This window comes from Babylonia areolata, chromosome 28 (genome assembly GCF_041734735.1).
Source record: "Babylonia areolata isolate BAREFJ2019XMU chromosome 28, ASM4173473v1, whole genome shotgun sequence".
Lineage (NCBI taxonomy): Eukaryota > Metazoa > Mollusca > Gastropoda > Neogastropoda > Buccinidae > Babylonia > Babylonia areolata.
In genome coordinates, this window is record NC_134903.1 from 21,549,114 (window position 1) to 21,558,081 (window position 8,968).

The following is an 8,968-nucleotide window of genomic DNA, read 5'->3' on the forward strand; positions in this document are numbered from 1 at the left end:
TCACCCTTGAGACAGATAGGAGGAGGAGGAAGGCAGTCTCCCACCCTCCATTCGGGCGCTGGATGGGCGTTGCTGGGTCTCCTCTTCCCCGTAGCCTGTCGGCGCACCGTCCCCTGTGAGGTCCTGTCCTTCTGATCCTGCATGTTGCATATAGAAACTGAGTGTAAAAAAAAAACAAAAAAAAACCCCACCACACACACATACACATATGTGTGTGTGTGTGTGTGTGTGTGTGTGTGTGTGTGTGTGTGTGTGTACATACATACATCTCTCTCTCTCTCTCTATATATATATATATATATATATTATGCAGAAATTGAGTGGAAACAATCTGTCGATCTATCTATCTCTCTATCTATCCCAAAACTGAACCAACACTAAAACCCAATCCCAAATATTGAGTTCTCATATAAGGAAAATGTAAAGTTTCTTACCTGCAACAAATCCTACATGACAAATCATCTTCTTTCTTTTATGACCATGACTGACAGAATCTGGACTTTTCAAGATCTTTTTTCTTTTTTTAAACAAATTCCTTTAATACTATTAAAAAAAAATCTCAAACATCTGTGCTATCTTGTTCTGGGGAAGGAAGGTGGAGAATGGTTAAAATGCTTATCTACCAACAGGGTGTCTGTGAGGATCTGGGTTTGAATCGCGGTCTTGCCCTTTCTCCTGAGTTTGACTGGAAGATCAGTCTGAGCGACTCAGTCATTCAGATGAGATGATAAACCAAGGTCTGATGTGCAGCACACACTTGGCACAATTAAAGAGAACCCATGATAGGTACATGAATATGCATGCATGCACTCAAGGCCTGACTGACAGCGGTTGGTTATGGTGCCCTCAGTCAGACATCTGCCTATAGCAGAAGAAGTGGTGCAGCGTATAAGGCTTTGTCCAAATATAGTGACACCCTCCATGAGAAACCGAAACGTGCACTGACATGATTCCTAACCTGTAACTGTCACCACTGCACGAGTTCTGGGAGATGGTGTCTCGTAGAATTCTCGCTCTGGAACCGGTGGAGGCACGGCGGATTTAAAGCCACCTTGCGATGGGGGTGGGGCTTCCATCGTGTCCCAGTCAGACTCTGATTCGCTGCTTTCATTCCCTCTGGCGCTTCCTGGTCGTAACTGTCCATGGGGCGAAAACAGACAAACTTGCATACAGTTACTAGAAAGTATGCTGATTTATGAAACAAACAACAACAACAAAAAAAAAAAAAAAAAGAGAAGAAAAAAAAAGAAGCAAAAAAAAAAAAAAAAAAAAAGAGAGAGAAGAAAAAAAGAAGAAAAAAAAAAAAAGAGAGAGAAGAAAAAAAGAAGAAGAAGAAGAAGAAGAAAAAAAAAGTTGTTCCAAAAACTTTTCCAGTTTTTGCATTTCACTCAATGGCAGTAAAATGCACAGTTGAAACTAATCAAGTATATTAAGTTTTGAGAAATGTTGTTTAATTCTGTTTGACAACTTGTTTCTAACTTTGCTTTGGGAAATGTTGTTTGATTTTGTTTGACAACTTTTTTCTACCTTTTTTTTTTCTATCTGCGTAAATTAACGTTGGTCAAGTTGTTTCAAAACTGATGCAATCCTCCATGCTCCAGCATAGTTAAAACTTTATTAAAACTTGAACATGCTGAGTTGTGCCAACCCCTAATTTGACATAAGAGTAGCATTTTAATTGTTTTCAAAGAAGTAGAGACTGACAAACATGCAACATGCAAATCTGATCAAACCTGCCAACCCCTATCTAGACCTGAAAGTGGCATTTCCATTATTTTAACAGTGGTAAAAACTGCCAAACAAGCATCATTTTAAGAACAGCAAAAACTGACAAGAACGACAAAAACTGACAAACACGTATATATTAATATGATCAGACCTACAAAACCTTAGCATTTTCTTTCTTTGAGAAAAGCAAAACCATGTCTGACAGTAACAGCACCAACACTCACCACACCAAAAGTAAGATTCAATAATACATATTTATTATATTTATAATAATGGCTGGCAATGAAAATATTGTATGAAAAAGGCCAAATCAGTTGAATGCATGGGTGCTGATGACTTTTGGGGCAAACTCTCATTGGTTGATGTTTATGTGCCACTAACACCATATACAGATAATCTGCCTTTCATGGCAGTCCACTCCTAGTGTTGATCTTTATGCATCATTATACATCAAGATATTCTTAATTACTTTTTGATTTCTGCAACTTCAACATAGCATTATTTACTGTTAGTGTTTCAGGCACAGCAATCTGAAGCTGGTTGTAGCATACTATGCTCAACACATAGCAGCTGGCAATATGTATAGATTTTTATAGCTGTTATACACCAGTGTTATGCACCAGTCAATTCTTCAACAACTAATCAATCTTAACCCTTAACTATTTTTGTACCTAAATCATCTCAGTTCCAAAATAAGAAATTAGTTTTCTCTGTGTGTGTGTGTGTGTGTGTGTGTGTGTGTGCACAAAAAACTTATCACCATAACTGACAAAAGACTACTAATATAGCCGTGATATATTCCATACTATTTAGGAATATCATAACTGTTGTTATCATATCCTGAATAGGAGTCATTCAAAATTCATTTCCTTCATGCATGGTATACTGCCCATGTAAAGAATGAGAATGAAATCCACTGCTGTCACATGCTGCTTGTGGTAGTAGCTGTAGAAATAGAAGAACAAGAAGTTGTTGTACACGTAATACTAGCTGTAGTCTTCAGTTTAATGTCTTTCCACTTAATCTGACAGTGTGTGTGTGTGTGTGTGTGTGTGTGTGTGTGTGTGTGTGTGCGCGCGCGCGCGCGCGTGTGTGTGTGTTCTACTACTCTGTGCGAAAGTCAGTGCGATGTATAAGTTAGTTATTCATCTGCGTATGCTTTAACAAATGGTTCTCCTAAAGATCTTTCCACATCTTGCTTTTTGCAGTGAAAATATATTCTTAAAACCCATACACTACAGTGTTGGAATGTAAGCAACGGTGTAATAATCTGCAAAAGATGACAACGCACTTGATATCGTATTTTAGGCAATAGATATTTTAACACGGAACATCAATTCTGACAAAGCGTTTTCTTAGGTCTTCTTGGCCTTAGGATGACAAACTGAAAGTCGCTAATTTAGCTACAGTTTCGTCGATTTTACAAACCATGGCGAAAACATGGAAGAGATTTCTGTTCGTCGACACCCTTTTCACGAGCTCGACAGAACTTGCGCGTGCATATCAACGCAAGGGAACTCACTCTGCGAAAATATTGTTGCAGAGTGCCTTTTTTTTCCTTTAAAAAAAAAAAGAAAGAAAGAAAAAAAGAAAAAAAAAAGAGAAAAAAAAAGTGTGTTTTTTCACACTCGAGCAAAAACTAACCCTTTCGAGAATGGCAGGTTAAATCAGACGAACGAGTGGCGGTTTCCCATACTTCGCGCAGGCGAAATGTGATGCTGGTCTGCCTCTTAAAAATCCGTGTCAAAGGAAAAACGTACGAAATGTAACGTCCCAAATCACAACACCTTCCCCGCCCCCTCCACTTCCATTGGGGGGATGAGAGAGGCTTTGGATTAATTTAGTATGCGCAGAATGTGTTTGGAGGAAAGAATAAAGCAAGGGTACACACTTTTAATTATTCCTTGAAGAAACTGGAACCTGACGCAGCTTACAGGCTGCATTGTGGAAGAGTACATGCATGGGTTCAACAGCAAATTGTTATGGGACACAAATTTGACTCGGAAGTTGTGGTTCCCAAGTGAGGTGGTTGGATTATGCACCAATGGGATACTTTGTTCATCAAAGTGGAAACACACAAAACTGAACTGTGGTTTGGTTTGGTAAGCACTGAGAGTCAGTCCTATGTTTGATGCAGATGAGTTGCTGAAGATTTACCAGAGACAGATTCAACTTGGCATATATGACTCTCATGTAATTCTGCCAGTGGGATATTTTGTGGAACCACAGAGTAATCTGTTGGGTCATAATGGAGACACCCATTTACGGGTGTTGATGAACACTGAGGAGTGAAGAATTAGCCCATCGTATGTTTGGTGCACATTTTTTTTTCTATGTCACTGATTGTTGAGAGTGGATGGTGTAAATGGGGGCTTGTTTTCTTTACAGAGATCGTTTTGAGAAGAGTGCTGGACACGCAGTGAAGGGTGTTGCTATAAATAATGACTTGTTTTGGTCTGATGATCGGAAAAAATCTCCACCCTTTACCCACCGGGCGCTGTTACCGAGATTTGAACCCCAGATTTAAAGTCCAACGCTTTAACCACTTGGCTGTTGTGCCCATCACATTGATGTTTGTATGTTGTTCAAACCTTTCATGGCAGTAATGTCCAGCATATAATTTGTGTTTGCTCTTGACCTGGGTTTTGGCTTTTTTGCATGTGTGTGTTCCATGTGTACTGCCTAGGTTTAACCCTTTCACTTCCTATGTCACATTTCGGCACCACCCAGGTAGAGCACCCACGTCATTGAAATGTAACCAGATCATGGGTCGGTCATCTGCAAACCTACTGCTCTTCATCATATTTTGTACACACATCACAGGAGAATCCTCAACTGTTGCTCGACGCCATATAGTGGAGTGATGGCCTAGAGGTAACGCGTCTGCCTAGGAAGCGAGAGAATCTGAGCGCTCTGGTTCGAATCACGGCTCAGCCGCCGATATTTTCTCCCCCTCCACTAGACCTTGAGTGGTGGTCTGGACGATAGTCATTCGGATGAGACGATAAACCGAGGTCCCGTGTGCAGCACGCACTTAGCGCACGTAAAAGAACCCACGGCAACAAAAGGGTTGTTCCTGGCAAAATTCTGTAGAAAAATCCACGTCAATAGGAAAAAACAAATAAAAACTGCATGCAGGAAAAATACAACAAAAAAAAAAGAAAAGAAAAAAAGAAGAAGAAAAAAAAAGGGTGGCGCTGTAGTATAGCGACGCGCTCTCCCTGGGGAGAGCAGCCCGAATTTCACACAGAGTAATTTGTTGTGATAAAAAGAAATACAAAATACAAAAAAATCTGTTCCATGCTTCTGGTGACAGAGAGTGTTGCACTATGAATTAATTGGTGGTGAAGGGGTTACCGAACATCTTTTTGGTGTTGTAGGGATTACTAAACATCTTATTGGTGGTGAAGGGATTACTGAACATCAGATTGGTGGTGAAGGGATCATTGGGAGTGAAGGGATTACTGAACATCTTATTGGTGGTGAAGGGATTATTGAACATCTTGTTGGTGGTGAAGGGATTACTGAACATCTTGTTGGAGGTGGAGGGATTACTGAACACCTTACTGGTGGTGAAGGGATTACTGAACATCTTACTGGTGGTGAAGGGATTACTGAACATCTTGTTGGAGGTGGAGTGATTACTGAACATCTTACTGGTGGTGAAGGGATTACTGAACATCTTATTGGTGGTGAAGGGATTACTGAACATCTTGTTGGAGGTGGAGTGATTACTGAACATCTTATTGGTGGTGAAGGGATTACTGAACATCTTGTTGGTGGTGAAGGAATTACTGAACATCTTGTTGGAGGTGGAGGGATTACTGAACACCTTACTGGTGGTGAAGGGATTACTGAACATCTTACTGGTGGTGAAGGAATTACTGAACATTTTGTTGGTGGTGAAGGGATTACTGAACATCAGATTGGTGGTGAAGGGATTACAAAACATCTTACTGGTGGTGAAGTGATTACTGAACATCTTATTGGTGGTGAAGGGATTACTGAACATCTTGTTGGAGGTGGAGTGATTACTGAACATCTTATTGGTGGTGAAGGGATTACTGAACATCTTACTGGTGGTGAAGAGATTACAAAACATCTTATTGGTGGTGAAGGGATTACTGAACATCTTGTTGGTGGTGAAGGGATTACTGAACATCTTGTTGGAGGTGGAGGGATTACTGAACATCTTACTGGTGTTGAAGGGATTACTGAACATCTTATTGGTGGTGAAGGGATTACAAAACATCTTACTGGTGGTGAAGGGATTACTGAACATCTTGTTGGAGGTGGAGGGATTACTGAACATCTTACTGGTGGTGAAGGGATTACTGAACATCTTGTTGGTGGTGACGGGATTACTGGCCATCTCACTGGTGGTGAAGGGATTACTGAACATCTTACTGGTGGTGAAGGGATTACTGAACATCTTGTTGGTGGTGAAGGGATTACTAAACATCTTGTTGTTGGTGAAGGGATTACTGAACTTCTTACTGGTGGTGAAGGGATTACTGGCTATCTCATTGGTGGTGAAGGGATTACTGAACATCTTACTGGTGGTGAAGGGATTACAAAACATCTTACTGGTGGTGAAGGGATTTCTGAACATCTTACTGGTGGTGAAGGGATTACAAAACATCTTACTGGTTGTGAAGGGATTACTGAACATCTTGTTGGTAGTGAAGGGATTACTGAACATCTTACCGGTGGTGAAGGGATTACTGAACATCTTATAATCTTCTGAAATGACCTTGCTTGTGGTATGAGGAGTGAGTGTGCACCTGCCCCATTCCTGAGACCCTTCTTCTGTTTCTGCTTACCCCCTTTTACAAATGAGTTTCTGGAACAGTAACATTATCTGTCTTTTAATGTTTAAGAATTATTTCTATTTTAAAAGGCACTTTGTTCCTGTATAGTTAAGTCCCTTTACCAAGCGTTTAATATCAACAGTGTTGGTGGAATCTTTTTCAGAATGAAATTTCATTTTGTTAAAACTTGTGTGTGTGTGTGTTTGTGTGCATGCGTGCGAGTGTGTGCGTGTGCGCAGCATGAACTGTGTGAAAGGATCACGGTCCCTGGAGTAAAAGTTGCTTGCAAGATTTTGCGTCTTAAAAATGATTCATCATCATCATTGTTCTCATTTGTTCACACACAACACACACTCACTCACCATAAACAAACAGCATGTGTTCAGTTCCTGTTTCGATGTTTATTCAACACACCAGTCAGTTGAGTCGTCACATTTCTAGATTACTATGTTGTGTTGAGTTGTGTGTTTTATAGCATTGTATTGTATTGTATTGTATTGTATTGTATTGTATTGTATTACTTTTTGTCACAACAGATTTCTCAGTTTGGAATTTGAATTGCTCTCCCTGGAGAAATGCAGTGCCAACCTTTTTTTTTGTTCTTTCTTTTTTTCTTCTTCTGTCTGCAAGATTTTACTTTCAAAGTGCTTGGATATTTCTACAGAATCTTACCAGGGATAACCCCTTTTAATGCCATTGGTTCTTTTACAAAGTGCATGCTGTAGACGAGACCTCGGTTCATCCTGTCACCCAAAGGACAAGCATCCAGGTGTAGTGGAGGGAGAGTGAGGGAGGCTGGGGGGGAGGGTGGGGGGCAGGGTGGCAGTAGAAATCCTGGTCTATAAAAATAATTACAATCATTATTCAAGCCAGTGACAAAAGAACCCACACTGATACATACACACAAACAGACACACACGAGTATGGGCATGCACAGGAGTGCAGACAGACGCATGTCTATGCATGAGTAATCACACACACAATGATTCTCCCCCTCTCTGAATCAAATCATGTTGTTTATAGCCCAGCTGACCCATAAGGCCACATCAGGGCTGCCTCTCCCTCGCTCTCAATCACACACAAATATGACTGCTGTTAAGCATACTCAGTTAAAGCTGCTGACACGGTTTTTTAGTGGCACAAAATCGGGGAGAAAAACAAAGACAATGTGCTGTCCACAAAATATCTAGTGACACAACGGTCCTTCAACCCGCTATCTACTCTCCTCCACTGTCTCCACAGACTTGGCATTTTCAGTAGGTGGGGGTGGTGGGAGTGGGGTGGTGGGGGGGGGTGGTGGTGGAGAGAATGGGGAGTTTGGAAGGTGGGGGGGTGGTGGGGTGGCAGGAGTTACAGGATGTTTAACACGCTTGTGTATGAGCAGGAAGGAGAGTTCTGGTACCAGCAGGTCTGCAACACATGTCAACCTGGAAGAACGGAAAAAAATCTCTCTGACCTGATCATCAGTGAACACTGGATCAAATTTCCCAAACCATAACTGACCCTGCCATGGACCCCTCAAGTGAATAAACCAGCTGACATGCCTGCATTTTGGGAGAGACTGTTCTGAAAGGAATTAAAACATATACCCCACCCCCCACCCCCAACCCCCTCCCTTCCCCAACCTGGCAACAAACAAACATAAATCTGATACCAGCTCAAATCTTTATCTTTCATTCTTTTTTTCTTTTTGTGTTGTGTGTGTGTGTTTTTTGCTTTTGTTTGGAAAGAGGGTGGCAGCTTGGGGTGGTGGTGGAAGGGTGGGGAGAGGGGTTTGATATTGCACTTTGTCTGTCATGAATGTGAACACAATCATATATATATTAACAAACAAACAAAAAAAGAAAAAAGAAAGACATTAATCTATGAAATAATAAAACCCATCACTCATTTACAACACAGATCTACAAACATATTACCCTCAAGTACACATTCATTGTCTTTCATCTGAATTCCCTAAAATCAGTGACACAAACAATGAACGAATCATAATACAAAGTGATAAATCACAAAGTGGGTAATAATATCAAATGGATCAATTAAAAAAAAAAAAAAAAAAAAAAAAAATCACCACAAAGGAACCCAGCACTGCAGGGACTGCATAAACTGACAATCAAACATTCCTACAATATCAATAGATATTAAAAAAAAAAAAATCAAAGCTCCCACTCTCTCTCACTTCAGTACAACCAAGTGACATCTATCAATTACTTCAATAAAGCCATCGCAACGACTGGCATGACTTAACTGTTGTTTACACTGCGCTTTTGTATTCAGTTCCATATTTCATGGACAATATAAGGCAATACTTTTTTCAACTTCAACCCATGTCCCTTTATGGTACAACTGTGCCAAATGTGTAGTTAAAATCTGCTGACACACTGTCACAAAACAGAACTGTATCTGGGACAACTCCAAATCCAGAAGTT

General features: G+C 40.6%; 1 long non-coding RNA gene across 1 annotated transcript; it reads right to left on the reverse strand.

Annotated features, from left to right (window-relative positions):
- On the reverse strand, positions 1–1,076 carry LOC143302018 (uncharacterized). Its single transcript, XR_013057871.1, has 2 exons — positions 959–1,076; positions 1–137 (listed from the first exon to the last, which is right to left on the reverse strand). It is a non-coding gene; the product is annotated as an uncharacterized LOC143302018 (long non-coding RNA).
- Between the last annotated feature and the right edge of the window lie 7,892 nt (positions 1,077–8,968).